The sequence below is a fragment of the Lampetra fluviatilis genome, chromosome 7 (genome assembly GCF_964198595.1).
Source record: "Lampetra fluviatilis chromosome 7, kcLamFluv1.1, whole genome shotgun sequence".
Lineage (NCBI taxonomy): Eukaryota > Metazoa > Chordata > Hyperoartia > Petromyzontiformes > Petromyzontidae > Lampetra > Lampetra fluviatilis.
This window is the reverse complement of record NC_136281.1, coordinates 892,386-918,979: the sequence shown is the minus strand read 5'-3', so window position 1 is coordinate 918,979 and position 26,594 is coordinate 892,386. Positions and strand designations below refer to the sequence as shown.

General features: G+C 43.9%; 1 long non-coding RNA gene across 1 annotated transcript; it reads left to right on the top strand.

Annotated features, from left to right (window-relative positions):
• Window positions 1-774: 774 nt before the first annotated feature.
• Window positions 775-25,616, top strand: LOC144933383 (uncharacterized). Its single transcript, XR_013637021.1, has 3 exons — window positions 775-1,076; window positions 16,380-16,472; window positions 18,145-25,616. It is a non-coding gene; the product is annotated as an uncharacterized LOC144933383 (long non-coding RNA).
• Window positions 25,617-26,594: the final 978 nt, after the last annotated feature.

Here is a 26,594-nt window from a genome sequence, read left to right as displayed (position 1 = left end):
GGTCACCAGTCAGGGAAAAGGGTCATGGCAGGAGTGGTGGGAGAGTGATTGTCTGCGTACGCGTCGCTGTGACTAGCTATGCATATCATTGTATCTTGCTCATCTTAAGTTTGTCTCTGTATCACCGTGTGTGTCTCGGTGTCTCGACTTGTCTCTTTCTGTATCGCAGTCTGTACGTGTCTTTACGCATCTGTGTGGATCTCACCGACGCTGCTTCAGTATCTCGTTATATCCTGGCGTCTGTGTGTGTCAATGTCTCTCGACTCTTGTCTCGTCATGCTGTGTTGCTCTCTATGTGTTACGATTTTCTGTCTCAGTGCGGGTTTCTCTGTCTTTGTGTTTCCCTTCCGCGCCTGTCTCTCTCTCTAGCCGTGCCACCAAGGCTAAGGCGCATTCCTGTTGCAGACTCCGCAGTGCCGATGAGTCCCAACGAGTCAGAAACCGGCCCACGGTTGTCCCATCACCGCGTCGCTGCCGCCAATTGATCACATTGGCGACGCCCGCGACGAACGCCCCCGGAGCGAGCTCCGCCTGGGCCGCGTCCCAGACAGCCCAACGTGGAGCTGCTGCTGCCGAGGCCGCTCTCCGAACGCGGCAGAGACCGCGTCAAACTTCCTCAGTGCTCGGAAAAACTCGCACGCGATCCCCCCCCCGCCCGCAGTGTCGCGGCTGCAGCAAGAGAGAGAGGGGGGGGGGTCGTTCCGCCGGGGCGCTGTGAATCGTCGCGGTCCCTAACTCCCCTCTCCTCCCGCTGCCATCGCGCCCTGCTGCAGTCGCGGCCCCAGGAGGTGCCAGCGCGGCCGAGCGCCGCCTCGCAGCTCCCGCCTCGCAGCCCCGGGGGGGGGGGGGGGGGTCCCTCCTCCAAGCCCCCGGGGGGGGCTCCCTCCATCCTGTGGGGGGGCTCCCCCCTCCAGCCTCTGGGGGGCTCCCCCCTCCAGCCTCTGGGCTCCCGGGGAACAACCGGGCAGCCCCCCCCCCAGGCCTCGGGGCTCACAGGGTCCCAACGACGGGGTCCCCGGCTGCATCTCCGACGGCGCTCCGTGGTGTATCCCCGCTGTGGTGGAGGCCGAGCGATGGTAGGAGGGTGGCGTGTGGGTTGAGATGTCTCGTGATGGGGTTGTGATGTCTGGTGATGGGGTTGTGATGGGGTTGTGATGTCTTGTGATGGGGTTGAGATGTCTCGTGATGGGGTTGTGATGGGGTTGTGATGTCTGGTGATGGGGTTGTGATGTTGCGTGATGGGGTTGTGATGTTTTGTGATGTGGTTGTGATGTCTGGTGATGGGGTTGTGATGTCTTGTGATGGGGTTGTGATGTCTGGTGATGGGGTTGTGATGTCTTGTGATGGGGTTGAGATGTCTGGTGATGGGGTTGAGATGTCTGGTGATGGGGTTGTGATGTCTTGTGATGGGGTTGTGATGTCTTGTGATGGGGTTGTGATGTCTTGTGATGGGGTTGAGATGTCGCGTGATGGGGTTGTGATGTCGGGTCTGCGGCGTGAGATGTGGGGGTGCGATTATGATGGTGCGGTGTGCGATGTACTAAGTGATGGGTTTTGAGACGTGGTGTGTGACTTCGTGTGCTGTGCGTGATTAGAGAATCTGTATTGCTTGGGCTGTAATGTTGTGATGTGTAGTGGTTTAAGGCTTCGCGTGTGATGTGAGGTAATTGCATAGCCGAGTTTTCAAGTCCATACGGCGTACAGCCGTTTCAATAAGGGCAATAAAAATGGTCTTTGTGTTTCTACCCTTGTGATGAGACTTTGTAGAATTAATGTTGAGATTTACAAGGGCACGGGTTGACCAATAAGGTCTGAATTTGGTCTGTTATAAAGTAGGCACTGATAAGGGGTTGTTGGCAGGAATGTGATTGTACATGATGTGGTGTTGATTGGAAGCATTGGTGTGTGGCAAGACGGCGTCACGTGTGATGTGGTATGCGGTGTGTGATGCAAATAATTAGAATCTAAATGTTAATACATTTATCATTTCATTAACAACCCTCCCCTCGTCAACCACAAGATATATGTAACCGAGATAATTTATTGAGAAGGTACTTTGTGGAGATTAAAACGGAAACGGCAATATTAAAAGTGGTTGCGTATGTTGGAATTCAAGTTTAGAGTTCGTCATGGTGCCAGGCTCGTTAAATTACTGCGCAATAGACCGAATGGAGAATTAATCTTAACGCTGTAAAATTCACATACATTTTAACACTGTATATGATCGTTCATGACCAGCAAGCCGACCTATTAATGTTATTATTTTATTCTGAAGCTGATGGAATCGCACAGTCCTGGCTGTACATTGTGATGCAGACAGCAAGCGTCTACCTTGTGTCTGCTAACCCCGTGTAGTAGAGTCCTGCCCGCATCATTCACAAAGCGCCTGCTTTGTCGACATGCGTCTGCACAAAATGAGCCACTATAGAGACCAGTTGGCCACATTCCTTTCACTACAGTATTATTAGAATTGTTGATGGGTTTCTTTAGTTGGGAATTTTGATTCTTCGCCAACTTACAGTGAACGTAGGTAGTTCTATGCTTGACTTAATTTGACTTAAGCAGCATGTGGCCACCCATATAGCCTTCGTGTTCTTTACAAAAAAAACACTACTTATTTACGCAGTTGCGTTTTAGCACAGTGAGCACACTACATGGTTGCATATAAGCTTAATACATACATTTACCCTTTTTAACTTTTATATGGAGATTTTTTCTTGAAGAGTTGTCTTTGGTCTCCTCCCCCAGCATCATTTAATTAAATAACGACTAAATTAAGAAACCTCACAGAGCAGTGCATCCCGTAAATAAGATAATGCCCGTGGAAGAGATTTTTAACAGTTATGCAAGGAGGTCGTCGGTTCAATCGCCGACCCTGCGAGATGTTAACTGCCTCGCCCGGTATACAACAATTTGTGGGTTCAGTCCCCGACTCTGTGAGATGTTAAGTACCTTTCTTGGTATGGAGGAGGTCGTGGGTTCGATCGCCGACCCTGCGAAATGTTGTAATGACAAATTAAGTCGTTTTTTTTTAGTACAGACCTCAACTCACTCAACTGGAGTATTGAGGTTTAATCATGAGCTGCTGCATGGTTTCGAACCTAGGACCTTAACCGTATCAGTTCAACGTTCTATTCTCAGAGCCACTCGGTTACCTCTTTAATATGGTCAATTTGAAAGAGCCATGAACATATTTAAGTGTGCGTTATTTTGCCATGAATACAAATTGCTGTGGTTCACCTTTAATGTGCACTCCTTAGTTTGTTGATAAACATGTATACAGTAAATACGTACTTTTAGAAGATATAGCTAGTAAAAAATAAATGCACGGATGTGTGGTATTATTTGTCTTGTAGTTGAAAACAATGTCTCGTTCAAAGGTTGCCTAATTTAATAAAACAATTCCAGAGGCTGAGATAAGTGTTCTTGTACTTACGTTTTCATTTGGAAAAAAGGCCATTTTATTTTATTTCCTTACACCAACAATGAAGCTGGATCACTCCTGGAACAGTGGCATCAACATTTATAGTCAGTATTTTTTTCCCCCCACATAGTATACTGTATAGTCAATGCAAAAGTCCACCATATGCAATGTTTTCCTCTGATCAATTCATGGCCCATCAACAAATATAATATTCAAATGTTATCAAGGACACTTATATTGATTGTTACACTATACTTCAGTACAGGTGGTCAGAAGTCTATTTTTACTGTGGAGGCATAACCAATTAAGTCACAATGCAAAACATATTAAAGGAACAATATCTACGTACACAATTTCATTGCATATTTTGAGAAGGTGAGGTAAGATTGATAGATGTCTCTTTTCTAAGAGATGTATAACACTACCTGGACATGTTTGTCCTTTTGTGCTACAAACACACCAAATCCTGTTACTTCCATCAGTTTTGGTGGATTAAGAATGTTTAACATTGCCCAAACAATACTGCATATTGTGTTCATTGCAATTAATACAAGACAGAAACCCAGCCAATCAATACTTGCTATGGGTTGGCAGCATTGAAGGCAAATTCAATACTGTAACTCAGACCATTAGATCCCTACCTCATCCTTTCCCACGACCAACCTTCACAAGTGTGTCATCTTCTTCATTCAATTGTACAAGAGGAAATATGCAGCTTCTTAGCTAAAGTGAAGAACAATGCTTACACGTGTGACCATTTACAATTCAGTGGCAAACAGCTGAGCCTAATTAAATTGTGCTGGAATGGCCGCACTAGTTTGTCATGCTTTGGCAAATCGCATGAAACTGTGCGAACAATGCAGTTGGCAAGCATTTCGACGGAGAAAACAACCCGAAGAGCCATGGTTTATGCTGAAATACCATTTGATAATTACAAGTGAAGTGCCATGTTATGCATTTGACATAAACAATACCTCAGTTGTAAAATACAGTTGCATACTTGTCAAACGTATGGATTAACTGGAAAGCTTGCGAGATGGAATCCGTTATACGTACTGCATATACATTTTCAAAGCTAATCATAGCACATTGTAAAATGTTTTTTTTTTATTCGTGTTGCATTTTCGTGCCACATCTCTTTCCCTCTCAATATATCTCCGAGTCATGTCTGTTTCTTTTACTCCGGGTCATGTCTGTTTCTTTTACTCCAACCATCTCCCTACTTTAATTCCATACATCCCACCAGCAGTGACCTGACACTCACTAGAGAGGCAGAAAACGTATGGTCGGTAGAATGGAAAAATTCTACATGCTGTTATTGCGTCTTTATGAGACCTAAAATGTATATGATAAATACGGGGAAATGCAAAAAATGCAGAGTAACATGAGTTTCATTGTATTATCTTAATTCAGGCACCTCCATGACCTACACTTGGCTGAATAATGCAAAAATAAATCCCACCTGAAAGCAGTGAAAAATGGAATTGGTCAAACGATGGCCTTTATTCCTTTCAGGACCTTCACACCCTCTACTACTTCACCGAGCCCATGACATTCATAAACCATATCATAATATTAATGTAGACTGGAGGAATCCGATGAACTATGAAGCTCTTTTTAACAGATGTCCATTAAGTTTCACATATACAGCGATACCTTGACTTTCGTCGCTTCGCTCTTTTGGCCGTTTTCAATTATAACCCCATTTCAAATTTCGTCCACGTGTTTTCCTCTTTCGTCCGATTTCATCCCAAACCTTCCATGACGTCCGCGTCACGCACCATCTTTTTCGTTCATCAGTCTTTGAATAGAAGTCGTTCAGTGAGCATCTCTTATATTTGTGTTTATTCATGTATTATTAATACTGTACTTATTTCTGTGATTATATTGTACACAATAGTTATTTTGTGATAACAGTATAATACTACAGTGTTTATAGTTATTAAATCCTTTATATTAAGTTCGCTTGCTTGCTTGCGTGCTTGCTTGCATGCTTGCGTGCTTGCTTGCTTGCTTACGACCGTGCAAATCTTTCGGTCGTTTTTTAACTCACTTCCCGTGATCCAATCGAGCTGACATTTTCCACACAGACTTGTTGTGCGAGACAATTAATGTTCGTGAAAAAAAATTCCCAAAATTTAACACTTTTTAGGCAAAAAAAAAATTATTTTACATATATTCAAATATAACTCATTCATGGCTTTGGCTGAACGTCACAGTGTAAGAGCCCAGAGCGTAACCCCTCCACAGGCCGTGGCGGAGTAGCGCAGTTGGTAGCGCCCTCGCTTCCCATGCCAAAGGTCGCGGGATCGATCCCCGCGTCCTCCACAGGCGAATATATTTTTAAATCCTTTATATTAAGTTCGCTGCCACGCATATAAAGGATTTATAGTGAAAAACTTTGTTTTTACGGGTTATACTTATTTTCGTGATTATAAAACACGTGTACAGTATTCATACTGTGATTATTTGTGTGATTACTGTAAAATACTTTTTTTTGTGCTTTCATATATTCATAATGGGTCCTAAGTGTGGTGATAATAAAGCTCAAAGAACCCATAAGGTTCTCAATTTGCAAGAAAAGCTTGACATAATCAAATTTAATGAGCAAGACGTCCCATGCTGATGTAAGTCGCAAGCTAGGCGTACCTCGCACAACAGTACAATTCTTATGTTTATTTTTCTTTTTTTTCTGTTTATTTATGTTTCGCACACATGTGTTATATAGTTACTGTAGTTGCATGTGCGTTTCTATATTTACTGTAGTTATTTGCATGTGTTTTTCGCCGGCCAAATTAAATTTGCAAGCTAAATAACGGCGCTGCTTTTACATTCGTCCATTTTTGACATTCGTCCATGCTCTGGTCTCTAACCAGACAGAAGTGCAAGGTGTTCCTGTATCCCGTAGGACATCTGTCCAGTAGGAAATCTGTGAAACAACACACAATTCTTCCACCTAAATGTACCCTCGCACATTAGAGAAACATGCCTTCTGGACATATCTGTCTTATCAAATTGTATTCCCACATTCATAATTTTTATAATGGCTGCTCCATCTCACTCAAACGAGAAACGTGCCTTTTTTGGCATCTCGCCACAGTCAAATCTCACTAGTTTCCTACGTATACTACTTTACACTTATGTGTGTAACTAAGCTTATGACACTTCACAATTGAAAATAACATAAACACCCATCTCTTGAACTGATAAATAATATTTTCTCAAAATAGAACAGCCACCTATCATATCATGCTATTCCTCGTTTCAGCACAACACCATCCATTCAACCTACATGACTCGGGCAATGAGCTCACACGCATGCCTCTTATCACCACATAGGGCATCTTTCATCCCACGCAACACTCATCAGCCACCCCGTACAATTCCACACTTCGCCATCGCAGAGCCACCTCCCCTCTATCCTCTCCAACCTTGCGCAAGTAGACACACCTGTAGACACAACTGAACATTCGCAACGTCACGAACCCCACCCTCTTACACAAAACAGTCTCGTGTTGAAATATACTTTATTCTTTGATTGTCCTTACCTTTATTTAAAGTTATTTTTAAAGTGTTAAACACAGAACATTAGGTGAAAGACAGCTGTTCTATAATGTTCAGTTCCAATAAACAGTTTTAAAAGATGAGTTGTGCAAATCCTGATGTTTTATTTCACTTCAATCTCTTGTTTCAGGCCGATTAGCACCTTTGTGTAAAGTGACTTTACCACAACGATAGAATAGAGCAAAAAATAGCTCAACTAGATTGTCAAAAAAACTAGTTCAGTCAAGGGGACGTGACTCAGTCGTCAAACAGCACAGACATATATCTGAATGCTGAGACCCCTGCTGTAACGGCTATTGTTAATCTGGAGGTTTAACGCCCAAATGCAGCAACAAGGATTGTATATGCAGTAATGCAGGACTTGCCACGTGTTCTCCGGTTCGGCCTCATAGGAGAAACGTGATGGTGAGATACTGTATATTTACTTCCAATGTGCTTATACAGTAATACCAAAATTCGCTATAATAAAACTAATAACATGAATAAACATTTTAAGATTGCCTTTAAACGACCCAAATATAATTTATTTCGAGTATTATCAGTTTAGTTGAAACTACAGTAATTTAGCTAGTTTACAGTGGTTTTCATTTCAAGATAATACTCTCTAGAACAATGTGACTTCATTCATCAGACCTTGGTCAATCCACTGTTCAATGAAGTGCTGCCCATGCTATGTTGGTTATCGGCTTCCCCCCCCCCATACTTCACCATGCTGGTCAGTGTGGGCTGATAAAGGTGAAGTCGAGGACGATAGTAGACCATCGCTAGGAATCAAATTCGGTTTCCTGTGTTCAAAGTACAATGGTCTCACAAATGTGCCACTGCTCAACCTGTACTTCATTGTGTAATAAAATTAACTATTCTGTGTACCTAATGAACCACCCCTACTGGACATTTGTGAGAAAGAGCTTCCTCCAGTCTAAATAAATATTCTGATTCTGAAGTGTATGAATCTCAGTAAAACTTGCACAGTAAGGAACATCCCAGGTAAAGCTCTGAAATAATGCAACGTGTTTGCATTTGTTTCTGCCATGTGTATTTAATGAATACATGTGAAGTATTGCAAATGACGGCAGGAAACTCCTTTGACGGGAACACACTTCTTTTATTAAATCTTGACTTGAACGATACAACGCGTGGCCTCTCTTCTTCACAGTACGGTCACCATACAACGATACAACTCGTGACCTGTTCTCTCCGCTCCACACTTCTCTCGACTCCCGTAGATTCTGTGCTGCTGGCTCTCTGTGCCTCGTGTAGACTCCGCGCCTCGGCTACACTCTTCTCTCGTCTCGTGTAGACTCTGCGCCTCTGCTACACTCTTTACTCATCTCGTGTAGACCTTACGCCTCCGCTACACTCTTCACTCGTCTCGTGTAGACCTTACGCCTCCGCTACACTCTTCACTCGTCTCGTGTAGACCTTACGCCTCCGCTACACTCTTCACTCGTCTCGTGTAGACTTTACACATCTGGCTACACACTCTTCAGTACCCGTCTCGTGTAGACCTTACAACTCCGGCTACACACTCTTCAGTACCTATCTCGTGTAGACCTTATACTCTCTGTGGCTACACCGTATGCATTACTCGGCTCGTGTAGACCTTACACTCTCTCTGGCTACACCGTATGCATTACTCGGCTCGTGTAGACCTTACACTCTCTCTGGCTACACCCTGTACATTACTCGGCTCGTGTAGACCTTTCTCTCTCTCTGGCTACACCTTGTACATTACTCTCCATTACTCTACATTACTCTCCATTACTCTCCTCTCCGGGCTCTATCTCTGCACCTTCGTCTTCATTCCTAGATGGTTCCACTTCCTCCCTCTACTCCTCTGTGCATCACCTTATATACCCCTTCCTCCCGGGAGACGGAGCGGATGCGGACCTCAATGTCGGCACCGCTCCTCAGTTACCCAATCACCATGCGCTATCTCTACGATCCGTTTCCGCCCAGCGCGTGTTTCCACTCCTCGACCAATCACACCGCGCTGCCACCCGATCACTCCCTCTCAGCGCGTCACCGGCACACAGCCAATCAGCAGCACTACCCCCACCCGCGCTGACGCCTGCTCCTCCCCGTCAGCGCGCGTCACCACACACACACCCGTACAAACGCGCTGGCACACGACGTATACCCCCAGCGCGTATCACCACTACATCACCCCCTCCCACATAGCTCGCAGCCGGCCCGGCTGCTAACAACAACCAACCGCAACGATAAGACGACAACCCAAACCAAAAAAACCCCGTAACCCCCCAGTGTGCCCCGTAACATAACAAGAACAACAACAACAACGACAAGAACTATGTACAAATTGACAACGAACACAAGAAAAGTCAACAACAACACAAAACACGCGAATTCCAGAAAACGAACGCGCCCAGCGTCCCTGCGACTACACGCAGTGACGAGGCGCTCCAACTGCCCCGACTCCTCACGAGGCGGGTCACGCAAAGTAGCGCGACCTGGCGCGAGTCCGTCTGGCTGGTCCGTCGTATGGGGCGGGACGCTGACGACCGTCCGGCGGTTCCGGCAGCTCCAGACGGCGCGGAACGGGCCTGAAAGGGCCGGCCCCGCCGCGGAGATCCGGCCGCCGGTGGTCGGCAGCTGTCAGTTCCGAGACACCGGGGATTGTAGAGATGACTTGGGCTCTCGGTCGTCGTCCAGCCGAGCCCCCATGGCGCGCTGACGCGGAGCGCGGCACCCGGACGCCACGTGGCCCCGGAGGCCGCAGTTATAGCACGTGACGAGGGTCGGAGTAGATCTCGGTTGCTCCGACTTTCGGCCCGATCGCAGAGGCGACCGAGCCCCCGGCCTCCAGTCCCCTGGTCGTCCCGCGGCGAACGCCTCCTCTCGTGGGCTGACGACTTGGGGTTCGGTGACCACCGAACCCGGAGCTGCGACGACGGCAGCGTTGCAAACAACTCCTTGTTTCCGTTGTAGGGCCTCGTGCGCTTGAATACTCGTGGCGACTCTCAAAGAAGATGTATCAATCTCGTCAGCTGTGTTGATAGGGACCCCCAGGTCCTGCGCCAACTTAAGCAGCTGCTCCAAAACCATCGCGTCTTGGCCCTCCTCGTCCATCCGAGGGAACGCAGCATCGGCAAGAGCCAGCAACGCCGTGCGATAGGCCAGCGCGGTCTCCGTGTCCGCTTTCCGTCTTGCGTAGAAATGATGGCGGCACGCCGAGGGAGGTCCGTAGACCCTGGCCAACAGACCCAGCGCATCCTTCAGCGTGGAGCGGTCCGACTTCCGTGCGGACCTGAAGGCCGCGAGCGCGTCGTCGTCCAGCATGGCAGGCAACGCCCGCAGCGCCGTAGCATCGGACCACGCGGACATCTCTTGATGCGCCAAAAACCTTCGCTGAAATTGGCCCCAGTCTCCGCCTTCCGCCTTGAAGGCTGACAACGTGGGCAGACGCTGCTGAAAAATGAAGTCATCCACCTCGTGGTTCCTCTCCGTCGGTGTGTAAGATGGCGGCTTCAGCGGCAGACGTAAAATGGCGGACCCCATCACGCGCCGATGACGTCGATGCGCGCGCTTGGGACCCCACCACCACGTGGCGCTCGCCGTTCCCGCCAAAAGTAGGCCCAGGCGCAATGGCGGGAATCCCCCATTCGTTTTGGCGGGAATCTGCGGGGCGACCTTGTAAAATGTCCCCCACTTTCCCCGCTCCTCCCGACGAGCTGATCTCCGCCAAGATGGACGCGGCGGCGAGCAGCAGCTCCGCCAGTCGGGAGTGCGCCTCACGAAGCACGGCCTCGGTCCCCGGTCGCTCGCCCGGCGCCGTCGACGGATCCTGTAGCGTGGGCAAGTCGTCCTCCTCACCCCCCGCCACCCGCGGCCCCGAGTCGTCCAGGTTTTCCTCGCGGTCAATCCCGTGGGTCCTACGGGTCTTCCTTGTCTCCATACTTGGAAGCCCGTTTCACTTCTGACACCAGATGAAGTATTGGAAATGACGGCAGGAAACTCCTTTGACGGGAACACACTTCTTTTATTAAATCTTGACTTGAACGATACAACGCGTGGCCTCTCTTCTTCACAGTACGGTCACCATACAACGATACAACTCGTGACCTCTTCTCTCCGCTCCACACTTCTCTCGACTCCCGTAGATTCTGTGCTGCTGGCTCTCTGTGCCTCGTGTAGACTCCGCGCCTCGGCTACACTCTTCTCTCGTCTCGTGTAGACTCTGCGCCTCTGCTACACTCTTTACTCGTCTCGTGTAGACCTTACGCCTCCGCTACACTCTTCACTCGTCTCGTGTAGACCTTACGCCTCCGCTACACTCTTCACTCGTCTCGTGTAGACTTTACACATCTGGCTACACACTCTTCAGTACCCGTCTCGTGTAGACCTTACAACTCCGGCTACACACTCTTCAGTACCTATCTCGTGTAGACCTTATACTCTCTCTGGCTACACCGTATGCATTACTCGGCTCGTGTAGACCTTACACTCTCTCTGGCTACACCGTATGCATTACTCGGCTCGTGTAGACCTTACACTCTCTCTGGCTACACCCTGTACATTACTCGGCTCGTGTAGACCTTTCTCTCTCTCTGGCTACACCTTGTACATTACTCTCCATTACTCTACATTACTCTCCATTACTCTCCTCTCCGGGCTCTATCTCTGCACCTTCGTCTTCATTCCTAGATGGTTCCACTTCCTCCCTCTACTCCTCTGTGCATCACCTTATATACCCCTTCCTCCCGGGAGACGGAGCGGATGCGGACCTCAACGTCGGCACCGCTCCTCAGTTACCCAATCACCATGCGCTATCTCTACGATCCGTTTCCGCCCAGCGCGTGTTTCCACTCCTCGACCAATCACACCGCGCTACCACCCGATCACTCCCTCTCAGCGCGTCACCGGCACACAGCCAATCAGCAGCACTACCCCCACCCGCGCTGACGCCTGCTCCTCCCCGTCAGCGCGTATCACCACTACACATGTTGAAAAAAGCTTGCAATTGCAAGCTGGTGTATTTCATATATTTTGCAGATGTCTGCAACCTTGTGACAGGCAGGTATGTCCTACATTTTTCATTGATATATCCATAAACAAAAACAATCCACTCCAAAAATGGGGAATCTGAATCTTGTCCACAATATCGCAGCGAAGATTAACTTGTACCCTTTTGATGATGTAACCTACAAATCTTTAAGGTCCATAAATAGGATACATTTTGGATAGCCTAGCCTTCATAAATAATAGATTGCACTGGTGCGATGTGGTTGCGGATGACAGGCTTTCTACAGAGTAGAGATATATGCATTAGATTAATTATGCAGTGACATCTCTCTTGTTCGTGGTGAAGTGGGGGAGACAGCTTGTGAATAAGCAACATTGTAGAAAAAGATAGTTTCTCAATTTTGTTACCCACAAAAAAACTATGTACATGTGACCTATTTTATACAATGATGCCAAAAGTATTAGTTTATTCTACAACTCCTCTCATCTATAAAAACAGAAATCCCCAAATTGCAGGAAGATCTTCCTTCCAGGATGAAAACTCTGCTTGTCCACAATTTAGATTATCTCCTGTGATGTCCCCTTTAATCCCAGACAGGGTGTCCACATTCCACATACTTATCCAGTATTATGTATGCTATATTTGTTGATGGCCATGAATTGATAAGAGGAAGACATTCTTTATTGAAAATGGTGGACATCTGCATTGACTATGCATTGTAACACTTTTTTGTCACATGCATAATATGGTACTTCACTCGTAATTATCAAAGTTATATTTTAGTATAAACCATGGCTCTTGGTGTTGCTTCCTCCGTCGATATGCTTGCCAACTGCATTGTTCGCACAATTTCATGAAATTTGCCAAAGCATGACAAACTAATGTGGCCAATCCAGCACAATTTAATTTGGCTCAGCTGCTTCCCACTAAATTGCCAATGGTCACACGTTTGAGCATGGTTCTTCACTTTAGCCAGCAAGCCCCATATTGCCTCTTGTACAGTTAAATTGAGAAGATGTTACACTTGGGATGAGGTAGGGATCTTCTGGTCTGAGTTACAGTATTGAATTTCCCTTCCATGCTGCCAACCCATAACAAGTATTGGTTTACTTGGCTGGGTTTCTATCTTGTATTTATTGTAATGAACACAATATTCAATATTGTTTTTGGGCAATAATAAACATTCTTAATCCACCAAAATTGACAGAAGTAAATAACAGGATATTGATGTGTTAGTAGCACAAAAGGACAAACATGTCCAGGTAGTCTACATCTCTTATAAAAGAGACATCTCTCAATCTTCCCTCACCTCAAAAGATGAAATGAATTAGTATACGTAGATATTGTTCCTTTGATATGTTTTGCATTGTGACTTAATTGGTTATGCCTCCACAATAAAAACAGACTTATGACAATCTGTACTGGTGAATTGCAGTGTAACAATATAAGTGTCCTTTATAACATTTGCATGTTATATTTGTTCTTGACCATGAATTGATCAGAGGGTGACATTGTATATGGACCTCTGCATTGACTATACAGTATACTATGGTGGATACAAATAATACTGAATGTAAACATTGATGCCACTTTACCAGGAGTGATACAGTTTAATTGTTGGTTTAAGTAAATAAAACAAGATGGCCTTTTTTCCAAATGAAAATGTAAGTACAAGAACACTTATCTCAGCCTCTCAAATTTGTTCGTTCCTCAATCCGCTTGTAGTAGGGCAGTCCATTCCTCCCTTTCTCTGGCGACAGACTCTAGCTCTTCCTGGGGAATTCCCAAGCGTTCCCAGGCCAGCCGAGCGACATAGTCCCATCATCGTGTCCTGGGCCGGCCCCGAGGTCTTCGCCCAGTCTGACGTGCCCGGGAGAGTTCCAGGAGGAGTCTATCGGAGAGTATTCTTATAAGGTGCCAGAACCACCTCAACTGGCTCCTCTCGATCCGGACGAGCAACGGCTCGACTCTGAGGCTCTCCCAGATTACTGAGCTCCTCACCCAATCACGGAGAGTGAGCCTGGAAACCCTGCGGAGAAACCTCATTTCGGCCCCTTATACCCATGATCTCATCCTTTTGGTCATTACCCAAACCTCATGACCATAGGTGAGGGTGGGAATGTAGATCGACCTGTAAACCGATAACTTTGCTCGAGAATTCAGCTACCACTTCACTACCACGGAACAGTACAGTGCCCGCATAAGCACAGACAATAGTTAGAGTTTTCTTTTCTGAGACCTGAAGTCTCATTGAGGCGACCCTCTCATCCACTGGGACAAACTCCAACTGAACAGCACCCAGCCAGTGGCTTGTGAGTATCCCCACACCTGCCCGGGACCTCTCACCAGGGGTTACTCTGGAAAAGGAGACCACCCTCGATCGAGAAGTTTGGTTCCAGTGCCAGTGCTGTGTGTGGAGGTGAGACTGACTGACTATATCTAGTCGGTACCTTTCCACCTCCTCCACTAGCTTTGGCTCCTTCCCCCCCAGTGACGTGACATTCCCGCCCCTCACCCTTCGTCTTGTGGATTGTAGGCTCCCAGGACGGTGCCACGTAGCCATTTCAGGCTGGGCCCAACCGGGCTACGTGGGTCACCCAGCCACTAGGCGCTTGCCGGAGAACACCACCCCCAGGCTTGGCTTCAGGGGTGTGTCCCGGTATCTCTTGTCAAGGCAAGGTTCTCTGATTTTTGTATTGTTTAACCATTCATGACGGGCTTTTTTTCAGACCGTTATTTGTCTGGAACCTCCCCTCCAGACCTGTTCATCAAGGGAGACCCTACCAGGAGTACAAAACTCCAGGCGAGATAGCTCTGAGGATCATTGAAACACAAACCCCACCACGATCAGGTTATGATCCTTCGGTGGGGGCCTCTCGAATTGTTTTGTTTAATTAGGCAACGTTTGTATTAGACATTGTGCTTCCAACTCTCAGAAAAATAATTCCACACATCAGTGCATTTTTTTTAAACTAGCTAATCTATATATCTAAAAGTAATAAATTATGCGTGGGATTTTGGCGGGGTTTGTGTGGTCGCGCGGTTGGCTCTCCAACGGTGGGGTTTACGTGAAAATAAAATAGCCAGGTACCACGCCGTAGTCCCCGTGGTGAGCAAGCGCTATTCCTTTTTCACATCCGTCAACTTTAAATTCGTTTAATTAGCGATTTAGTGTGATTTCTGTGCGCTTCCCATTTATTTATTTATTTATTTATGACGCGTGCACGACCATACCAACTCACGCGCCTTTAGTGGGAGTGAGGGGGGCATTTTCTTTCACGTAAAAAATGCTATAAAATACACTAAACGCTCAGGTTAATTATTCACTGTGTGATGTCCCCTCCACCCCGATGCGTGCAGTTTATTACTACTATACAGTAACTAGATGCTACCACTATAGGCTGTAGATATTACTGCAGAGCGGCCGGGGAGATCGTGGCTGGGGGGGGGGCGTCAGGGGTAGCAGCCCAACCCCAGCCTGCCAAGGTGCCACCTCGGCCGGCTGGACAATCTAGGCGAGACCGGAGGCTCTGTACGGGACTAGGCCTCACCACGCCACTTTGTCAGGCGAGTACTTTGTGCTATAGAGTCGATAAATACTGCTATAGAGTCAGCATGTACTACTGTAGTGATAGCAGGTACCACCACAGTCGGTATGCACTGCTGTAATCATAGGTACCACCACAGTCAGTATTCACTGCTGTAATCATAGCAGGTATCACCGCATGGGACTAGGCCTCACCATGCCACTCTTTTAGGTGAGTACTTTGTGCTATAGAGTCAGCATGTACTACTGTAGTGATAGCAGGTACCACCACAGTCGGTATGCACTGCTGTAATCATAGCAGGCACCACAAGTCGGTATGCACTGCTGTAATTATAGCAGGTACCACCACAGTATGCACTGCTGTAATCATAGCAGGTACCACCACAGTATGCACTGCTGTAATCATAGCAGGTACCACCACAGTCAGTACACACTGCTGTTAGATTTTTAAGAGTAGTTTTGAATTATTTTTAAGACCCAGGCAACGCCGGATACTTCCTGCTAGTGTCTTATAAAAGTACTTATGCTTGTATGTTCTTAGATTTGATTTTACTGAATACATGTAACTATGCATTGGCCTCAATGCACACTTACGATATAAAAAAACACATTCCGAGAGAACGTCGGTTGCGAATGTGGAGCGATGAAATCAGCTCGTGTCCAGGCGCTCGGTGGGTTATTGCATTGCAGGAACGTGAGAGACGGCAACGGTTTGGGGAGGCCTTGATCCTTGAACCAGCAGTGGTCATCCAACAGGATTGATCACGGCTGACGATGATGATGATATGTGCGTGAAGATGTAAAGTGTGGTAAAAGGCAGTAAGGTAACGAACAATGTCTTGAATCTCTTGTGAATGCAGGAAGGGTATGGCTGGGGGTTGGAGGCTCCTTCCCTTCTCAACTCCACCCTGACTTCATGTGTCCTCAACGAGCATCGTGGTGGGGCATGCTAGGTAACAAAACAACTACACATGTTGCTCGGTATCTCCACATAAATACAAATGGTATTTCAGTCTGTAAGCCGAATAGCCTTTCAAGCTTAATGGTACCTAGCAGCATTTGTGTTCAAGCACACAAACTCTGCACTAGTTTTACCCTTCCAGGGCTCATCAACAGCAGGCGTGAAAAACTAAAATTTTCCTGATTTCCCAGATGTTATTGCCCTTTCTCTACACCATAGGCCATCACTGAAAAAATGAAACCACGTTGATTTAGAATTAAGATTCTGCTGGTGGTGTGCAGAGTTTTAAACTCCTTGCTCCTGTAAATGGTGATTCTGTACTTTAAGTAGATTTGAGCAGCTAAAATAAGATGATCTACGTAAGAAACCAGATGCACAGTCTGCGGGTTCTGCTTCAAGAGGGCTTCTTCCATAGCATTTTGTAAAACCTAGTCTTGTAAAAAACACAAACCAAACCCTCGGAAAATCAAATAGCAGTTATTTTGTGATTAAATAAACTGGTTCTGTGTCCTGAGTTGTAACACGAATTTTCTGCTCCATTAAAAGGGTATTGGCTGAAAACATGACTTTCAGGCACACCACCATATCACCCTACAGTGAGTGAAATAATTGGTTTATGACTGCCTTAAGTGTATTATACCATGAGCAACATTTGGATTGGGGGATGTCCAAGTGGACATCATGACTCTCTTGACTCGTATACATATTAACGGTACTACTGCACCCTACAAATACATAGTAAGTTCCACAGTCTTACCACTTAATGCTCGGCCAGACTGGACTGCATAAACATACATTCGGCAGCACACTTTTTCCTGCAGCTTGCAGCTGGAATTTGAGCGGTGAAATGGCAGTTTTTATTTACCAACAGCAAATGTCATTGGCCACATTACCATCAATCAATATAGTTATTTGCAATATGCTAAAATCGTATTTACATTATTTTGGATGGCCTTTACATGATGTTAGGAGTTTGGATACAATTTGTATGAAATATCTTTCCAGTCTTCCTCAATGACCCATTCATATTGTGCTTCTACCTATCTACTGTACAAAGGGACAATGACCTCTATCATATGGATATTGGTCTTGTTTAAACAAAAAAAAGTATTTTTTTTACATTGGTGAACATGGCATGTATGTACCCAAATGCCAGTGAATTGCTCTGTCTGAGTAAGACATTTGACTAAATGCATCTTTAACAGGACAATTAAAACTAGTACTTGCATCTTCCTTTGGTCCAAATTTCTGATGTATCGGTCAAAATAAAAGTTCAGTTTCATAAACAAATTTGCATTTAAATGGATATTGGTTCATTTAAATCATTTTCACAACCCTACTGCATATGATGTAATTTGCAAGTGATTCCTGTTCTCTTGGGTAAGGCTGGTATATAGGTTATTTGTCTTTGTCATTGTTCAACATTATTAATTTTGTTCGCATATTTTAAAGTGTCGAACTTATGAAAAAATATATACAGAACACCACAAAGAGTTAATTTTAAACATATTTACAGCATGCTCTACTTACCTAATTTATTTTCAGTAAGTATTTCAGCATGAGTACACATGAAAATTGTGTGTAAATGTGAAAAAACAGGTTTGGTTTATTTTCCAAGTTACTCTACTCTTGTATTTGCCGGTTCTGGTCTAATGTCTTTACAGAGATGCTGCATCCAACAAGCTAAACATCACATGAAACGCCTGCTCCAGTCCTGAAGACCCGAACAACTTAAGCAGTTCATCTGGAGGCATGTGGAGTGCTGTGTGAACAATTCCCTGTAAATGCCCCCAACAATCAAGTATTGGATTGGCTGCAGTATCCCTGCTGTGTTTTGTTCAAATGTATAGTTAAACACCAATGATGGCTACATGTTAGATTGGCATTTGGATTTGTGTTTTGCATTTTCAATGTTTACTTGTTCAATTTGAATTATTAAGTGAAGCAGTACCCAATTTAAGTCCAGTCCATGTGCTCAGATTTATGAATTCGAAGAAAACCTATAGCTCTTCCATTACGAAATACAATGAAAAATTAATTTAAGTGATTTCAAACATAAAACAAGATAGTGCTCTTCAGTTGGTAAAATAAACTACACATTTGATCTTGACTTAAAGCTTTCATGACTGCAGGAATTCATATTCTTTGGGTATTTTGGTAAAGTCACGTAGATGACGAACGCTTGTGTTGCGATCGAAACGTCGTACTTTTTTGATGTTTTTTGTTATTTTATTTGAACCTATCTACGTGACTTTACCGAAAGACCCAAAGAATATACACATTTGATATTAATAGCAAGTGATACTCATTGTGTTTAACAGTACTCATTCTAAATCTAGACAGATTTAGGTGGCCAATAGCAAAATTAATCTCTCAATGATGCAACATAGGAATTGGAGTTAGCAATGTGTCCTTGACATTGAATACTTTAATGCATTGACTGAGATGTATGCTTTTATCAATAGTTTAAATGTCCCAATTGTGCCACTTTAAAATGTAGCAGCACCGACTCTGCTCTCCCTTGTAGGCAGTCTAGTGTTGTAAATGGGGTTGCTATGATGCTTGTGGTCAACTCTTTTATAGATTTTCTGCCATGCTCCTCTGCCAAGAGGGCCAAGTTGTCACATCACCTTTCAACATCTCTCGGTTTGTGTTCATGGAGCCATTGCCAACGCATCCCATATATTTAAGATTGTTATAGGAATGTATCAATGCAGCAATTAATGTACATTGATGAATTCCACAAAACATGTAAGCGAGCATGTTAGGTGTAAACATTTTTTTGCCCAAGTGTCAACTTTCCACTTCACTTTTATAACATTTTGTAATTTAAAAATTAGGTCTGCCTTTTACTGTACTGTCTTGGGATGGTTCCTCCACGTTCTAATCAATCATCATGATTTCATCTGGTTCCTGGAAAATTGAGGCCATCACCTTACCAGAAAAAGTTCGCACTCTAAATCCACGTGATGGTAGTGATCCACGGTGCACAAATGAGGGATTCTTGGTTTTTCTATCGTCACAAAAACTAATGACATTTTCTAGATTGTGTTGGTATTGGGTCAGCAGCACCTGCCTGTGTCTGACTCGATCACATGGAGTTGATGGGAAGCATTATAGATCGTGCAAGGTCAAAAGTCTCAGAAATCAAACTTATAATTTTTCGAAGTTGGAAAATGCCCAGACTACTCCTCAGCTTCACAAGACTCTTCTATGATTACATTCTGCCAACTAATTTACCATTAATATGATTGGGCATATCCTATTAATGCATTTCCATGTCATTAGATATTGCAGGGATAATGCCTTTTGAAGATCGTTTATGACTGCACCGTTTAAAATGTAGCCATTTTTGTTAAAACAAAGTGATTTCACTTATCTTTGTTTTAAATAACTAGCAATCCACACGTCCTTTGGATCTGCCCACAGGTCCTTTGGATGTGTCCGTCTCTCCAAGCCAGCCAGTAAAACGTTTTATCTTATATAGAGTCTTGCCTCTCTCCACATTTCTCTTGCCTTCTGTACTTTATTCCCCAATTTATCCAGATGTTTCACCTTGTCTCTGCTTCTGTCTGCATCTGTATTCCTGTTTCCGCACTTCCATATCTTCTATATTCCTCTCCTCCCTCCACTGTATCTCACCCACTTCCCTCCTCCCTGTCTCCCTGTTCTCTATCACCCTTTTTCTCTGTATTCCCACCTTTCCCTTTCCTGTCTCAATCTTTCTTGCCTCTCCCTAATCCCCCCACTGCTTGTCGCTTTCTCTCGCTCTTTCTGTTTTGCTCTCTTCCCTTTACATACCATGGCCATTCACTCTCCCGCCCCTCTCCTCTCTATTCCTCTCCATCTCTTCCTCTCTGCTATATCTCCCTCGGCTCCCTCCTCGATCGCTTTTGTGTGGGATACATGGCTGGGGTGCGTGACGTCACCACGCACGAACCCGGCTCAACGCTGTGGTAATGCGGATGTCATCACACAGATTTGCGTTGTGACGTCACTCCTGCAGATGTGTACGCCAGGGAATACGAATTCACACAGGGAGCATGCCATAATATTTCATTTTTAATATAGTGTGAGTACGATTGGGAATATCTAAATTGGAGATTTAAAACTTAAGTGTGACCTCACTATGCAGGGAATTCTGGAATTATGAAAATGGTGTTGGAGAAAGCTTCTAATGTGCCCCCTTTGCAGGAGTGGAAATATTTATATGATAGTTCACCACACAACGAACATACTTAACTTGTTGCTATTATTAAATTGTTTTCAAGGGAGAGGACACACAGCTTGCCTACCAGGCAGGTCTGCTTAACTGTTTAATTATAAAACTAAAACATGGCACTTATAACGATATTTAGTAACTAACATGTTATTTTGGAAATCACCAACTTGACTGAAACGTACGTGTGGGTTATGTACACCTTTCAATGTGGGCCATAAATAGCTGTAGAACTATTGATGTTCTTAATTTGGTAAAATCATCTCCATGGTTTTAATGAGAATTAACTGAGCAAGAGACTAGGAAAATTGTCAGTCATTACATAAATGCAACCTAGTTCAGCTTCGAGATCAAAGTTTGTATATCTGTTGATATATAAGCACAAAATCACCTTACTGGGAGCTGAAATTTGGTTTTTAGACCGCTGATATCTGAGGTTACCAAAGTAGTATCTGCAAGAAGTTATTGGAATGAGTCGTTCTTTGCCTCGTGAATTGACTGAGAGAAAATGTATGTTGGTGGTGATATATTAATCACAACTTAAATTTGGGTACTGGAAATTCGTTCTTCCAATCCTAATTGCCAAAGTCTCAAGATAGTGCCCAAATATTAATCGGTGTTGTGCTAAATGCTGCACATTGAACGCAATGAACACATGTGTAACCAAGGTTTATTTCCATGTTTCAAATGCCACCTAAAGAACAATGCGATTTCACTGTTACCAAAGCAGGACAATTGATTCTGCAAGTTAAGGTAATGTACACCCATACATGAATCAGCATTAGATATCTGCCCATTGTTAATTATTACCCTAAATCAAGGTACCGTATATTGAAAATAATCCAGCTTATCAATACGTACAGAAAGAACAAAGGTTTACTAATGCCATGGATAATTCCCAAAACGGGTAATAGGAATACAGTAAAAAGTTATTACAGTAATGTTGAGCAGACATTTTCTAGGGTACTTAGTTAAACATTTTACCTCCAAAGCAATGATGTAAAGGTATGCTGTGTTCTGCTGTATTATGCATGGATTTACAATTCTGATGGAAGTTTATACCAGGCAGCCTTCTGCAGCTGTCTACAATTTGTCTTTATTGTTTATAGAATTAGAAAATTTACCAATGCAGAAAACTACTCTTGGCAGCTATCAAAGTGGCAATGCTGCAGATTTATTTTCAGTACAATGAAATATGCAGACAATTTCACTGGGGTTTGCTTACAGTATTGCATGCAACGTAATACACAATTGTATTATACACTGCATAGCGTGTTCACAAAAGGGCTTGCTCCTGACACTTGTGGGGGTTTACCATTGAGTACTGTTTTACATTTTCATGAGTTGCTCTGGCAGCAGTGAAACCTTCTTATAGCGATGTTCAATTAAAATCACATTTCACATTTTATTTTGGGCGTTAATGGATGACGTCAGTGCAAACGTTCCATAATCTTAACACGTGCATCAAGACCCAGTATGTTTTTTTGTCATTTTCAATTTCCTACACTGATTTAAGTTTTCATATTATTTTGTATTATATGATATGGCTGTCACAATCGATTTTTTTTTCTGGATAAATAAGAGTATTTGTCCATTCCATGTATTTACCCATACTGGTTAATGGACAGTGATTCATTGTCCGATGTAATAGTGCAGTGGCTGAGTAAAATTCACTCTAAATGTCATATCAACCATGATGACAGGTCGACTACCTAACCTGAATAATTTGATAGATTTGACGCAGAGCTCAAGTGATATGGGTACACGGTTGACACCCGGCTTGAATTGTCGGGGGAAGGGTTTGACATCTGGCAACACTGACAGGGTGACATTAAAGACTGGGCTCGATGTGCGGTCGTATGACGGGTTCAGAACCCGGCCAGGGTGCAGGTTTGACTTGTTACTTAACGAGCGATAGGATAAAGGGGGTCAAGACCACGGCTACTCGTCATGCATAATGTAAAATAACAGCAAAGTGTAATAAAAACGACACTGTGATTATGGAGAATGTCAGTCTACATCAGTTTACAAAGTAACTAATGAATGCGTCAACGATTATTTTTTGTCACGTAATAAACAAAATCGCCAGTGACAGCCCACTTATTAATAGATTTTAAGCATTTAAATATGAATTAAGCAGAACGCTAAATGGTTTTTTTATGTTCTGGTGACGTTATAAAAATGTTTCACTGTGTATATGGCATTTAGTAACTAGCAGTGTAATCAAAGCAGTTGTAGTGCTAACTCACAGTAGCTCTTGTAGTAAGTAAACTTTCATTTAGCCGCTGTTTACGTGAGGCTAGAGGGATGGTGCAATAGCCGTTATCGGCGTCTGAACTTGCAGAGTTCAAAAACAAACAACAAAATCACCAACGTCTTCCATTGTAATGAATTTTGTTGAGCAAGATGAAGAAAACATTATGTACTGCATGTTATACCTTTAACCTTATAGGGAAACATTTTTGGCTAAGGCCGCATAGTAAATAGGTAGTGTGCTGCCGTAGCCAGTATGTACATACATCGTTACTAATAATAAGGCACCACTGTGCCAGTACGCCTATGGAATATGCTATGCATGCATTATTAAATCTGCACATAATTCGTAATCGCATATATTGGAACTTGAGACATAATCGAGTAACCTTGTATCCTGTAGTGTGAACACAATGGGTTTCTGCATGCTGCTGTGTTGTTTTACAATTTTATGCATGCATAAAACCAGTAATAATGATAGGCTTGCAGGATTGTGTGGGTGTGGAGGCTGCTGTGGGGGAAGGTACTGTTATGGCTATTTCACTCCTGGATCTCATGTTTTGCATATGGGCATGCTTGACTTACCTTATATCCATGCATCTTAAGAGCCAATGCAAACTGATTCTGTGAAAAGCTTGTCACACTCTGCAGCATAAGCAAGAATGCTCGTCTTATGTACAACTGAGCTACTTCACAAGAAACATTTGCCAAATTTGTCTACACCATTAATTTATGTGCGGCTTGAACAACCGTTTTAAGGTTTCACTGCAAACGTCCAATCAATTGGAAGGAGCCACGCATAAAATATGACAGCAATTAAATACCAGCGTGTGTTGCAGTAAAGTATTTTATCTTTACAAAATTTCCTGTTCTTCAAGAGCCAAATCGTCAACTGTTTTGCAATGCACATAATTTCAGATGAATGAAAAGGTGGCAACAATGTAATTTTAAAGGTCAGTGGTTAGCACTGAAGCATGCCATTATAAAACAGCATTGCAAATAAGTACATTCTACAACGTCAGTCAAAACATTTTAAGCTTACCTTTAAAAGTTATTCCATTCGCTATGGGTTTCTTAGTTGCGTTTTATTAAAATGTTAACATAAAATGTGCTTAAAATGTTGTTCTACATAGTGGGGCAACTGCGATAGTTCATCCTTTGTCCACTTTTGAGCTTTCCTCTGAAAATGTGGAGTTACCCCCATGCCTTGCGGGTAGAGTAATAACCATGAGTGCTATTCCTGTCCTGTTAAGTGTCCTGCGCAAAGGATGCGGCAGCCACCCGGCCATCTCCCCCTTATTGAAATAGAACAATATATGCAAGCATTAAGTATTAGCAATAACACGTCAATGACTAAAAGCAATATGTTTTCTTAGATGTGTCCAGTGCTTATACAACGAAGTGTAGATGTGGTTTTCATTCTGGCGGTAGATAGAACCATGATTTTAACTTGCTGTGTTTGTGGTGCCTAGGGCTGGAAAAGTAATGGCCTGCGACCTGCTTTCCCGACCACTCGCTTGGCATGCATTGCCACTGAGCAAGTTGTATGGTACCATACATGATGCCAGCTTACAGTGAACCAGTCGGCAACCAATGTTTTAAGCTTCATTTCGGAGACATTAAAGTTCCCGGCAGCATTTTATTTGGACAAAGGTCCTATTTTAACGGTCATGTTATGCTGTTACAAATTTTCTTCAACAGTAAAATTACACACTCGATAAGAATGTGATATGAAGTCGAGTGTTGACTGCTTCATTATTGTTAAGTAATTATAAATAACTATGCAAAATAAACATTGTGTTAACATCACTAATAGGTTGTTGTAATTTGACTAGTTTGGGAACCTGTCAGGTTGCAGGGTTCCAGGCTACCGAAACACATGAAGGAGACAGTTCTCCTATAACGTGGTAGTAGTTGCGTTCCTAAAGAACACCGCGTTATGGAAAACCGCGTTATAATAAATAACAGCGTCAAGCACAGTCCGCGATGCGTATGCCGAAGAAAGACGGAGGCGCGTGGGTCACATCTCGAAGCATCTCGAAGCATCCAGAAGCATCCAGCAGCATCCCGTCTCGTGTGCGATGCTACGACCGCTTATTCCGACTCTGCGGGACGTCAGTTCCGTTCACTCGATCGCGTTATGTCCAATTAGCATTCGCGTTATAAAAAAAAAGTGTCCTCGTATATTCATTGTTGCGTTGTAACCAATTCGCGTTATGAAAACAACACGCGTCATAGGAGAACACCGTATTCATGAGGATGAGGTATCATTGTGTGTTGCCTTTTCTGCCCTCTCGGTACACAAACTAATGTTTGGGCATGTAGACGTGTTGCTTTGCCCAACAATTTCTCGCTGATGCATATATTTACGTAATTGCTGAAGGGAAGGAAATGTATTTGAATTTCAGCAGCAGGTTTATGGTTTTAAAACTGATTCATTTTGGTGCTGCATGATGGATTGTATATTTATCGTATGATTTGCTTTTATACTAATCAGCTAATATACTATTACATATAGACAAAATGTAGGCATCAACAAACATACAAGACATTTGCATGGACTGTGCTCTGGAACGTTGAGTCGGACGGTGGTTGATTGAAATATAAGGATGGACCTTGTTAAGGGTTGTAAGTGCTTGAACAAAAAAAAGCAATAAAAGTGATGCATAGAGCTACGTGTTGTCCTCAGTTTTTTTCAAATGTATTCTGCACAACATTGTTTTCATGGACCCTAAACTTTTATATCATGATTGAACAGAATGGTGACAATTTTACAATGTGAAAAACATCCTGGACGGCTGGATTAGCAATGCACGGTATACTGGGGGTGAAATCTCACAATACAATGCAGGATCGTACTATTGAGAGAATCTATACACGTGGCATGGACACTGGGCCAGACATGCAATGTCTAATGAGCTCAAATGTTGGAGATATGGTAAATTAATGGGATCTTCACTGCTATGTTTTTAATTTACATAACCCTCATCCCATAATACTGACACGGTGACGTTGAATGGTGTCGTGATTGATGAGTTACTGTGGGAGCGGTCAACGCGCAGCGTTACGAACCTGGCGACCCGAGTTCGATTACCACGAGGGAGACAAAGGCGGCCGAGCGTGGTGCTGGCCTTTATAGGTGCTCGCTAACAGCACTTGCTCCTACACTCTATAAGGCTACACGGGGGAATGTGGTATCTTGTGTGGTCAAGTGATTATTGTCACGTCACCCAACCAGTAAGACAGCCTGCCTTCTAGTGTAATGTCTCTATATTTCTACTAATAAAGGACATTCCATTATTGTCCAGTACTGTACTGATACTGGATTATTTTACTTTTGGAGACCGTCAAGTAATGCAAGCAGTACGCATTTACGTGATAATTAAAGCTCTCATAAATCAAGACCTTGATAAAAAAAAAGATTATATAGGAATCATCCATATACAACGCGATTACACGAATAAACTCACAAAATACAAATCAGAAGCGGCGTCATGTAAGGAGAAATTATTTCTTCAAATGAAATTCACAACAACGAAAGCCATTTGAAAATGGTTACGGTGACATGAAGCAGTGGAAAACAACCAGACGCCTCCCGAGCCGTGCCGGGCTGATACGGCGCCGACATGGCTCGGTTGTGCA